The sequence below is a fragment of a genome, unplaced genomic scaffold (assembly GCF_019419815.1).
Source record: "Pyrus x bretschneideri cultivar Hongxiangsu unplaced genomic scaffold, Pyrus_bretschneideri_v1 Contig6, whole genome shotgun sequence".
NCBI lineage: Eukaryota > Viridiplantae > Streptophyta > Magnoliopsida > Rosales > Rosaceae > Pyrus > Pyrus x bretschneideri.
This window is the reverse complement of record NW_025999798.1, coordinates 7,322,170-7,333,835: the sequence shown is the minus strand read 5'-3', so window position 1 is coordinate 7,333,835 and position 11,666 is coordinate 7,322,170.

The window sequence follows — 11,666 nt, the reverse complement described above, 5'->3', positions numbered from 1 at the left end:
ATGGTTCGGTCTGGTTTCTTAAATTCTTAGTATTTCTAAATTGGAACTATAACTGATTTGAGATGGTTTGGTTCGATTTTTGTCCTGATTTTGATTTTCTTGATCAACGCGATTTTTTATGGTTTTTTATCATAGTTCGATTTGGTTTTCTGATTCAGCAGTTTTTTTGCCCACCCTGACGTATTTTAGAGCAAACTCTTATGAAGGCCTAACATGTGGTTTTGTTCTTTGGAAACAAAGGCTTGGCATGTTTAAGTTGTGAAAATCCCAGGCTTGACCCAGTACAAAAAAATTTGGGTCGGTTTCATGTTATATAACCTAACCAGTTCGTCTCTTAAATGGGTTGGCGACAAATCTACAACGGAAAGTGACTAAAACTCTATTTGGTATTACTTTGTCTCGCTAAAAACTACTTCCCTTTAAAGTTGATTAATAAAAATTGTTTAGTAAACTAAATATCTTGCTTATTTTAAAAGCAATGGCCTCTAGAGTCCAGACATCAGTTTTTAAAAGTATTATGTAGGTTGCTTTTCAAACCTGCTTTTAAAAAAAAAAAAAGAGTTGAGCCTATAATGAATATATTCAATTTATGTAAGAGAATTTTTATTTGAACCCATGTAATCTCTTTCTACACTCAACTTACTCTCTTCATCCATATTATTTTTTATTAAAGAATTAATCTCTGTTTGAACCTAAATTTATTATTTAAACTACCCTCTCAAACCCAATTCAAAATGTTATCTTTACATCCATTCCCTTTATAAAACAACATCTGTAATTGAGATTTTTTTTTTTAAAGGCGTCCTTGCCCCACCCCTTTCTTCCCACTAACATTTCCATGACTACTTTTTTTTTTTCTTGTTGCTTCCAAACCCAACCATTTACCTTTTTTCTTTCTACTGATGTGTATAAGTAACAAATCAAACAATTCATACCCTTAAATTTATCAACAAGTAAGGAAGTTTATAATCTAAGAACATTGGTAAGAAGTTTCTCCTTGGAATCTTCCAATTACGAGACATATATATTTGACAACATGGAAAACACTAAGATTTAAAAAACCAAAAAGACCTTGCAATTAAAAGAAACCAATTATCAACTTTTCCAACAGTAAGTAGTTAAACTTGCTTGTCTTGATTCGAGAATTACAGGAAAATTGTTGTAGCTAGTTCCCTTTTTCATATTACAAATTTTTTCACCGAGAGTTCTAAACTTAAAACATGAAAGAAAATAAACTAAAAAAAATAAAAGAAATTTCAACATATCTATCAAAACATAAGCTCTAAGCTTGAATTATCTAATCACAGTGAGGATGGAGTTTTCATATATTTACTTGAAAAATATAAAATTTCATCAATAGAAGTAACATGTTGAAAGTATACAAGCTCTCAGCTAGAATTATTGTAAATTTTTCCTTCTTTTACTAGAAGAATATAATTTGTAGTAGGGATCTGATCTCACCACATGTTAGGTTTAAATTGATTAAAAATATGGTGTGTTAATGTGACACATCCCACGTGGCCTAGGGGAGTGGATCATGTAAGCCTTATATGTATATTCCCATCTTTACCTAGCACGAGGCCTTTTAAGAGCTCATTGGCTTCGGGTTCCGTAGGAACTTCGAAGTTAAATGAGTTCGCGCGAGAGCAATTCCAAGATGGGTGACCCACTGGGAAGTTCTCGTGTGAGTTCCCAGAAACAAAACTGTGAGGGCGTGGTCGGGCCCCAAAGCGGACAATATCGTGCTACGGTGGAGTCGAGCCAGGGATGTGGTGGGGGCTTGGGCCGGGATGTGACAGTTTGGTATCAGAGCATAAGTTGGGGCAATATTGCGTTCATCACACGCATGATGTAGGCATTCTTGGTTTTTGAACCTAACTTCCGAATTTTGCCACCTCGTCGAATGTGAAAAATGTGTTAGTTTTTCCTAAGTTTTTGGTAGTTTTGTCGACTTGTCGACGTTTTAGAAAAGCACTTTGGCGAATGCCCTTAGACTTAAAGTGAAGAAATTTCCTGCTAAGGAAAGATGTAGATTTGAGGCAAGTTGGTGGCCTAAAGTAGGGCTAATGTATCGGTAACTGTGTATCATTGGAGACTTTACTAACCAATTCCATCCTTATCTTCCAGCCATCAGTATTAAACCCTTTCGAGATTGGAAATTTGAAATAGTTTTGATTCCTTGGCAGTATCCGTTAGAATACCACCTATTAGAATTTTTGCGAAGTCTACTTTTGTTAAGACTTTAGAAATGTCTCATATGACGATGGTGCTAAAGTGGTAGCACTCGACAGAATATCATCTTGGGGAAAATCACTTTTGGCCATGATAGCTCTAATACTTATGTGATGTTACTTTTCAATCATTAAGTGACCTTGTTAGCTCATTCTTAAACTTTACCTTTCTACTTTTGGCCTCAGACAACCACAAAATTGTTTAGTCTTTCGGCATAATTCATCATTTTTCAAATTGTCTGACTCTTTGATATCTTAGTCCACATCAACTCTGTTTGTACCCTCTGTTTTACCTCCTGGTATTAAAGGTATTTTAGTTGATTTTGAGTCACTCATCTATTCCCCATATCATTTCTGATGTTGATAGACTGCCCAGGAGGATCACTTAGACGTTGAAACTTCCAGTTTAGACCATCAGTCCTTGAATCACCCAATCAACATTCCATCGAGCAAATCATCATCATCGGTGATTTATTATTCCTGGAGTTATCGTTGTAATAAACTGTTGTAAATTTTGAGTCAAGGAAAAATCTAAGTTTTTGTCTGTCAACCCTTCTTAAACTATTGTTTAAGTTGAGTTATCTACCACCCCTTTCGTTGCTAACACGTGAGTAAGTTAAATATTCACACATGTTCAGACATCGAAATTGTATATTCAATCTAGAAATCTTGTACTTTAGATTTCCTGGAATTGTTTTGACCCTCAAATTCTTTGAGCATTCTTTTGGTCTCCCCGACATGGTTTCTCGCTCAATCATTAAGGAATTCACGATAGGTCGACTCGACAAATGTGTGCGCCAATTTCATATCGATGCTAGCAGGAACCATTGGGGTATAATCTTCTTACGAGTTTATCAGATCTACAAAAAGAATTCCAAGCAGCTTTGAGGATTGAGTAGTAATTCAGTATGATATTGGTGAAGGTATATACATAGGTTATGAGCTTAGTGGTTGTGACGTTAATTTTCAAGTGTGGCTCGAGACTGCAACTGTCATTCAAAGTTTCCACCGTTTCACTCCAGGGTTACATTGTTGTGGGAATGTGAACGTCGAAACACTTCTAGCAACTGGCTTGGTGTGCTCTAGGATAATACAGTATCGCGATCGGGGCATGAATCGGACAATCTGGGCATATTCGCACATAAGGAGTAAAACAATATTTTGGCGTCCTCGGGAACTTCTCCCTAGCTTATTGAGACAACAATAGGTGATCGGCATTATAGGTTGTAAATTGTAATATCGATGACTTAATTGTTGGGTTCACTAAGCAAGTAGGCAAGACGGCTCATCTACGACAACACTTATTAGTTACCTATGGTTCGGACTCATTCTTGAAGTTCGTGACACGACAAATGTTTGGTGAGGTCTATTTTCATTTTGGGTTTTGATTTTTCTAGTACAAATATTTTCTCAATAAGTTATTCTATTTAGGTGGGTATTTCTACCATTACAAATTTTGGGTGAGTTATTTGTACTCTTGGTTTTTAAACTCAATACAAATGTTTCCTTATGTTATCACATAATAATTGGTATTTTCAACCTTATGGGTTATATGAGTATTATACTACTATGTTATTGAGGGAGGAAAAATGTATGAGTGTGGAGGCATGATAGAGGAATAATTGCAATCCGATTTCTTTTGTGCAACCACTCTACTTGATTTCTTATATTTATATCAAGATGTTCCTTACTGTTTTCGAGTATCATCAAGTTATTTTAAATTTCGAGGATGAAATTTTCTTAAGGGGTATATTATAACGACCCGTCCCCAATTATTACGATTTTTATAATATTTGAATTTATGAAAATGCCCTTCGAGGCAAAGTGTTGACTTTTGTTGACTACCGTGTTGTGTCACGTAAGGTTCAATTTCTTGGCGTATCCTCATAGTACTCGTCGTTACGGATGCATGGGCGTAAACAGAACACAATTTAGAGTTATAACGAATGAGTTATTAACGTTTAAAGTTGGGGGCATTTTAGTAAATTGGTTTATTTTCTGAAATACTCCAGATTTTTGGAGTAAAATCAATGGAGCCACGTGTGTGGCCCAGATTAAAAGAAAGAAAAATGGGCGGTGGTGATGAATTATAAAGGAAAGAAAGAAGGAAGGAACGAGACCAATCACAAAATGAGAGATGAGAGGGTGACCAATCAAAAAAAGAAAGGAATGAGGGGAAATGAGAGAAAGGGAAAGCGGGGGATCCTCGACCCGACCCTGCTCCCATTTGTGTTCTCTAGTGAATTTCGTCGATTTCTCCGGCGAACCAAGTCACTTAACCACGGGGAAAACATTCCCCATCATTCATTCTTCCTATTACACCCCAGAAATCATGGATTTTAGCATGGAATTCGGGAAACACCGCATCGGTGGGTGCGATGGTTCCCATTTTTGAAACGTTTTCTTCCAATTACCACCACCCATAGACTTCCCTTGAGGCCTAGAACAAAGCCCAACTAACCTTGGGGGTGGTGGAGTATCGGAAAAGTCGAATCAAAGCTCACCCTTTATGGGATTTCCTATGGATCAAAGGGAATTTAAGCTGTTTTCCGGCCAAATTGGCCTTAGTCACATGTATGAAAGTTGCTCCACTCACTGAAATCTTCATTTTTGTGAAATTTGGAAATTTTTAGAAATAGTTGAATTTTCCGGCGAGACGGGGTGGCCGACAGCCACCGGCGGTGGCGCGTGTGGCGGCGCGTGGCCAATGGGCCGCCAATACTATTTTACACTAAATTGATATCCTGATCTTAGATTGATATCCATATGATGTGATTTGAGTATTTGATTAAGGTAAATTACTTGGTTATTATAACAATCGATGATCCGACCGTTGGATCGTCACCAAACTTTGATTCGTTATAATACGTAATATTTGAGGATATTAGAAACTTATTGATTGGGAATCCGTCGTACGGATCTTCCCAATTAGGACATGTAAGTTATATGTTCTATTGATAAGAATTCTAAGACATGACTTGATAATTGTTCTAGGCGCTGATCGTTCGTGACACCTTGATGTTGTTCTAGGGAGTTGTAATGCGGGCTCCAAGTGAGTGGGCTTTTTGGTTTTCTATATATACGTATATATGTTTCCCATTTTTCCCAGAAATGGTTTTAAGTGGAATTTCGTTTAAAATGCCATGTCATGGTTGCTTTACATTTTAGCCTATGCATTAGTATAGCTTTGCATAATGTTGCATGATGTTGTGGAGCCCAGGTAAGCTACATGTGAGTACATTATGATGTTAGTGGTTGTGATGTATATGGTAATGCCTGGATGCATTTGGTACTCATTATCCTGCACTCTGGTGTTAGTGCTCCGCCCGAGGTTAGGGCTAGCCTTCACGTGATTGTTCATCTCCTGCACCGTACGCTCACCTTGGATCCAAGGTAGGTGCCAACCTGTCGTACAGACCATATGAGGTGGTTCTGACTCGTAGGTGACCTACGATTCATCGCACAACCTTCACGTTAGCACTTGAGCATACTTATTTACACCCAGCATGTCGTACAGACCACATTAGGTGGTTCCGACTCGTGTGTAGGTTTAGAGCCGTACAGGTCACGTTAGGTGACTCCAGTTGGCATATCATTTTACATTGATTTATTTTACTTGGCTTACTTATTTCATTGTTGAAATACTTGACATGGCATATACTTGGTTTTAACTACTCTCGAGCATGATTTCTATATATGTATGTATTATTATTTTCTGGGAAATTATACGGGTTTTACGACGAGGGGTTATAATATTTTCAAAAGGTTTTTATTAAAAAATTTATTTTTAGGCCTACTCACCCTTGTTTTTGCGTCCCTCTAAGTTTTAGCTGTTGGATGTTCGTATTGACGAGGATTTATGGCGAATCTCAGTATAGGTGGCTATCTCTGAAGGTACGATTCTTACCCACACTACTATACTTTACTTATGCTTTGACATTGCGTGTGAAATGGGCTCGTTCCCGCTCGCAGTGCACTCTGATCCTTAGGCATTTTTAGGTTTAAATTTATTCACATTTTCCACATCACTATATTTTATGGTTTCGTCACCTTACAGGTGTCGGCCAGCATAACTCGATTCGGAGTCCTAATGGACATTTCGGGCCGGGATGTGACAATTTGGTATCAGAGCCAATCCTTGGCCGGAAGTGTGTCAACGAGGACGTCGGAACCCTAAGGGGGGTGGATTGTAACATCCCACATCGCCCAAGGGAGTAGATCCTGTAAGCTTTATATGTATATTCCCATCTCTACCTAGTACGAGGCCTTTTGGGAGCTCACTGGCTTCGGGTTCCGTAGGAACTTCAAAGTTAAGCGAGTTCGCGTAAGAGCAATCCTAAGATGAGTGACCCATTGGGAAGTTCTCGTGTGAGTTCCTAGAAACAAAACTGTGATGGCGTGGTCAGGGCCCAAAGCAGACAATATCGTGCTACAGTAGAGTCGAGCTCGGGATGTGGTGGGGACCCGGGCCGGGATGTGACATAATGTGTTAAGGTCCTTGCAATTCTGCAAGTCTGCACTAAAAGACCTATTACTTGTAAATAAAGTGTTAGGTGACAATATAGGAAATAGTTACATTGATGTCAAATGGTGTTTTTGGGGTGCAAACAGACACCGGTAGATAAAAACAATAAAAGGGATGGTAGGATAAACAAGAATTGATGGTAGGATTCAATGGGTTTATTGATAAATTTGATTTTTATTTTTAATTTTATTGTACTTAATAGTAATTATGCAATAGAGTAAAATATATAATTAACAATTTAAATTTAAATTAGGTATAGAAAGAAGTTACATGGGTTCAAATAAAATTTCCTTTTATGTAATACCCTCAAAAGTTTTTACAATGACAATATTTATCCTTCTATACACATTTTTTATTTTTCCATTTGAGAGCAAAGTAACCGCCACTACCTACCACTACAACTACTAACCTTACACACCATCGTTGGCATCATCACCGCCACACAATCGTCATCACCATAACCACGACTGCGATCACTGTAACCATAACAACGTCCACCACCACCATCGCTAAAATTATCACCGCCTTCACTGCCACAACCACAAACGTTACCACTACAACCATAACCACTACCACAACCACAACCACAACCACAACCACAACCACTACCACTACCACAACCACAACCACTACCACAACCAAAACCACAACTGTCATTGTCGCCACCTTCTACCACCATTGTCACTTATGCACCCCAACCACCACACCCCACTATTGGCACCCACCATACCCCTACCATTTCTTCTGCCATCACAACTATCACCCCCACCACCACCGTCACATTCCTCGTCTCTACCACCTATAACTGCAACCACCAACCTTACACCATTACCGACATCACTACCACCAACGTTGCCACCGTTACCACCAACGATGCCTCAATCACCACCACCACAAAGGTAACCACTACCGCAACCACCACTATTGTTACCATCAGCCCCACTACCATGTCTAGTTTTGCTAATGTATACAATTATATCACTTATTTTAGAATTTATTTATACTAGTTTTTATACTCACAGTACTTTTAAAAATATAGTTATATCAAATGCTCAACTAATTTAATTTACAACTAATTATTCTTAAAACACCACAGAAGCAATTTTTTTTTAAAGAAACACAACAATCCCAACTAGCCCTAAACTAGACCGTTGGTTCAGTTTGGTCTAACTATTTTCTATCAAGCTTTGAATTTCAATGGCAAAATATAATTGAGCTAGCAAAACAAGTCCAAGATTTAGTTCATAACTTCTAATTCATGGTTTGGTTCAACCAAACCGATCAAACTTTTAGTACAAAACATACTTGTCTGAGTGGTTATCGATATTGTCATTGATTAACAACCAGCACCAACTACCAGGTATGGAGTTCTATACTAATGGTCTGGATGTAATTAATAGTGAAACCATTCATTATAAGTTGTATTCATTTCAATTAGGTTTCTAACGTGGGATTTTACATTCTTCAACATCTCATCACTTTTGTGACCACTCTTTGGTGTACCACATTTGTAGCCAATTCCATATTAGTAACCCTATTTGATTTGATTTGGTTTCGTGAATTTGATTCAGGTTTTTCAATTTGTGGTCCTAACTTGTGACTCCAGGGCTTTTAATTCGTGATTCCAATTTAGGTTCAATTGGTCGAGGGTTCGCCCACTCTGATGCCGTGTCAAAGTTTCAGAGTCAGTTCAGTGGCCCACAACGAAAATTTTTTTTTATCCCCAACTTAATCGCATGCACATATTAATAGGTGTAGAGCTTTTATATAAAATATCTTGCTGCAATTAAAAATAAAACTATTTTAACTATATATAAGTCATTCAGGTTTTCGATATAGAACTTTGCATTCTTCAATGTTATGGTGCGTCACCCCGACCTATGGTACAAAACATACAAAAGTCTTACATACACATACCATAACTATCTTACAAAATTATTTCACAAATTCTTGTATGTTTAGAATTATCTTATAATAATACTATTTCAAAGGTTCTAGTATGTTTAAGGATATTCTCCACTTCGGAGTTTTTAACCAACACAGGGGGCCCAAATTTGATGGGGTCCCAAAATTTTTGTCACCTAATATTTATATGTAATAATATTCAAGAATTGATTTGTTAGTACGTTAAAATCTCATCTTACACTCCTTATAAGAGTAATTTTTTTTCTTTCTAAATACAAAATTTAGAGTACAATAAGATATTTTGAGTGCCAATAATACACCATAAAAGATGGTATTTTTTCAATATTATTATATAATAATGTTACATATTCAAGTGAATCTTTAAAGTTAAAGTTTTTGAAGTTCGTTTTCTTCTTTGGTTGTTTAAGATTGAACTGCTTTTGATTATTTAGTGAATGTTATGTTTGTAGCTCTCTTTACTTATTATTAATGATATTTTTAAACTTGCAATCAGTGAGTGCTAAACTTTGTTTTGATTTAAGTGATGGTTTTCTAGCGTCAATACATTGTCCTACATTTTTTAAGACTTATTTTAAGGAGGAATGCTTTTATAAATTTCACACAGGATCTCTAAAATCTCAAAGACGGCCCTGTTAACAGATCTACATATCATTATATCTTTAACTAAAATTCTAACATCCAAAATTTTTCCAAATATAAGATAATTTGAAACATAGTATAAAATGTCCTATCACACAGGTGCAATAATATCAAACAATTATGCTTTTGTAGCTAGCACCATATCTTTTCTAAAGTGAACAGGGTTTTGTGTTATCCTGTTCGCACGGTCAAATTGCTTAATTGGTCAAAATATCCACCACCTTGTCGGTTAGATATCAGAACGTACTGCAACCCTACTTTCCACAAAACTAGAAACTTGAAAAGAAGCCCCCATAACCAAATGTAGCGATTAAATATGGAAAGAGGAATCAAAGATAATAAACAGAAAACAATGTCAGTGGGATTCATATGATTGAACCTTATAAAAAAATACCATAACAAAGAAAAGCAAACAATTGACTACCTAGGCAGGCCTAGCTTCGCTGCCTCACCAGTTGTGGACGAGACGAGGTGAATTTGGTGGACCTTATCTTCGAGCCATGAGTTCTTTACACATGGAAATCTTTGGTTGTTACAGGCCAAATCTTTGTAATGGTGCATTATTCATGTTGGTTTGGCTCTAATTGGTGAGATTCAATGGATATATTTTTGACACGTGACATGTTGAGCGACATAAAAATTCGATACATATGATATGTTTTAACAGGGTAATATATGTCATTCAACGTGTTATATGACGTATGTTGTTTTTTTTTTCTTTTTTTAAGTTTTTCGCAGAATTAGTCGAGAGATTTATAGGCATCAAGTGGCAGATTCATGATTTAACATCGAATGGTCCCAATATAACATTGGTACGAGAAATTATTTTGTAACACAATCCAGTACACCAAGTGTAACAATACAATTGGTTAAGAACTTGAAAAACAATCAATTGTATCGTTACACTTTGTGTACAAGGCCGTGTTACTGGCATACTAAAAAACTCTCTCCATCCAGCGGGGTAAGGAGTGGGGATAGCCAATTAGGAATTAGAATTTGGTAAAGTGAAATGGGATTGGGTTGGATGAAGTGAAATTGGGGATTGGTGACTTTACTCAAAAGTTGTTTGGGTTTTATGTATTTTTATTAATGGTTTGAACTTTGAACTTTATAATTGAATTAAAAGTTGCTGCTGAATGCTCTCTCATGGTGGTTGTGCATTTAATTTTATTAATGGCTTGGCTCAAAACGACGTCGTTTTGGCCAAGTTTATTTAATAAAATAAAAAAAACAGTCTTCTTCTTTCTCTTTCTGGGCAAAACCTACAATCTGTAGCAATTGCTGCTCTTCTCCTCCACCACAACCCAAACTTAGATGGTCTTTGGAGGTCCTCACAGGCATTTATCCGAGCTTCCGGGTGGTCCCCAAACCACCCCGGTTCCTTAGTAAATCTATCTTTGCATGCACCCCTATGCATCCATTAGTGTGTCCAAACCAATAATACAACATCAAATAGAAAAGTTAAAACACATAACATTCGGTTAATAACTCATATTGGCATCCTGAGAGAAGTATGCATATCCTTCCCCAATTAGTCGGCAAACACAAAACTTAAGAGAAAACCACATAAGAATATCTCAATTTATGTGGAGAGAACAAAAGGCTAGACCTAACTAATTTCTACTTGCATACATTTTGGAACAAGAAGTAATCACATATTACAAGAACATACATGCCAAAATGATAATATAGTATCATATGAGAATGCTGAAACACAAGACATTTATGCTGTTGAACCGAGATGCAACTGCAACACCCTAGAAATCTAAGAAACAATTACAAAATAAAGGTCTCTCAATTAAGGTGGAAAAGAACAAAAGTCTATACCTATTTAGTTAGTTGCAACTTGCATTGATCATAGTACGATGGATGAAAAATAGCCAATTGCACACCTCGTATCTACAACGGTTTATGATGCGTGCTTACGTCAGCTAAGGGCAGACTTTTGTCCATAAAATAATATGGGGGAAAACAAAAAGAGTAGGGGACTGTATTCACCTTAAAGCAAAAAAGTAGGGTGTACTATTATCTGCAGAACCAATGGAAAAGTTCAATTTTCTGGGCATGGAAACACAAATATATGGCTTGATCCCTCCGGCCCCTACCCGCAGGAGGTGGAGGAGGATGCAGCAACAACATATAGCCTTTCCCTTTTAGTGTTTTGTCGAACAATTGCTTTCAACCCTTGTATCGATGGCATGGCCAATAAACGAGATAGGATTGTACTACAAGCCATTTGATGGACCAAATATTGTACCATGCATAGTAACGGAGTTAGAGATTATTCTTAATGGGGCATGCTAACATGTGAATGGGGGCATTCGCCCCTAGTGAACTTATGGTAG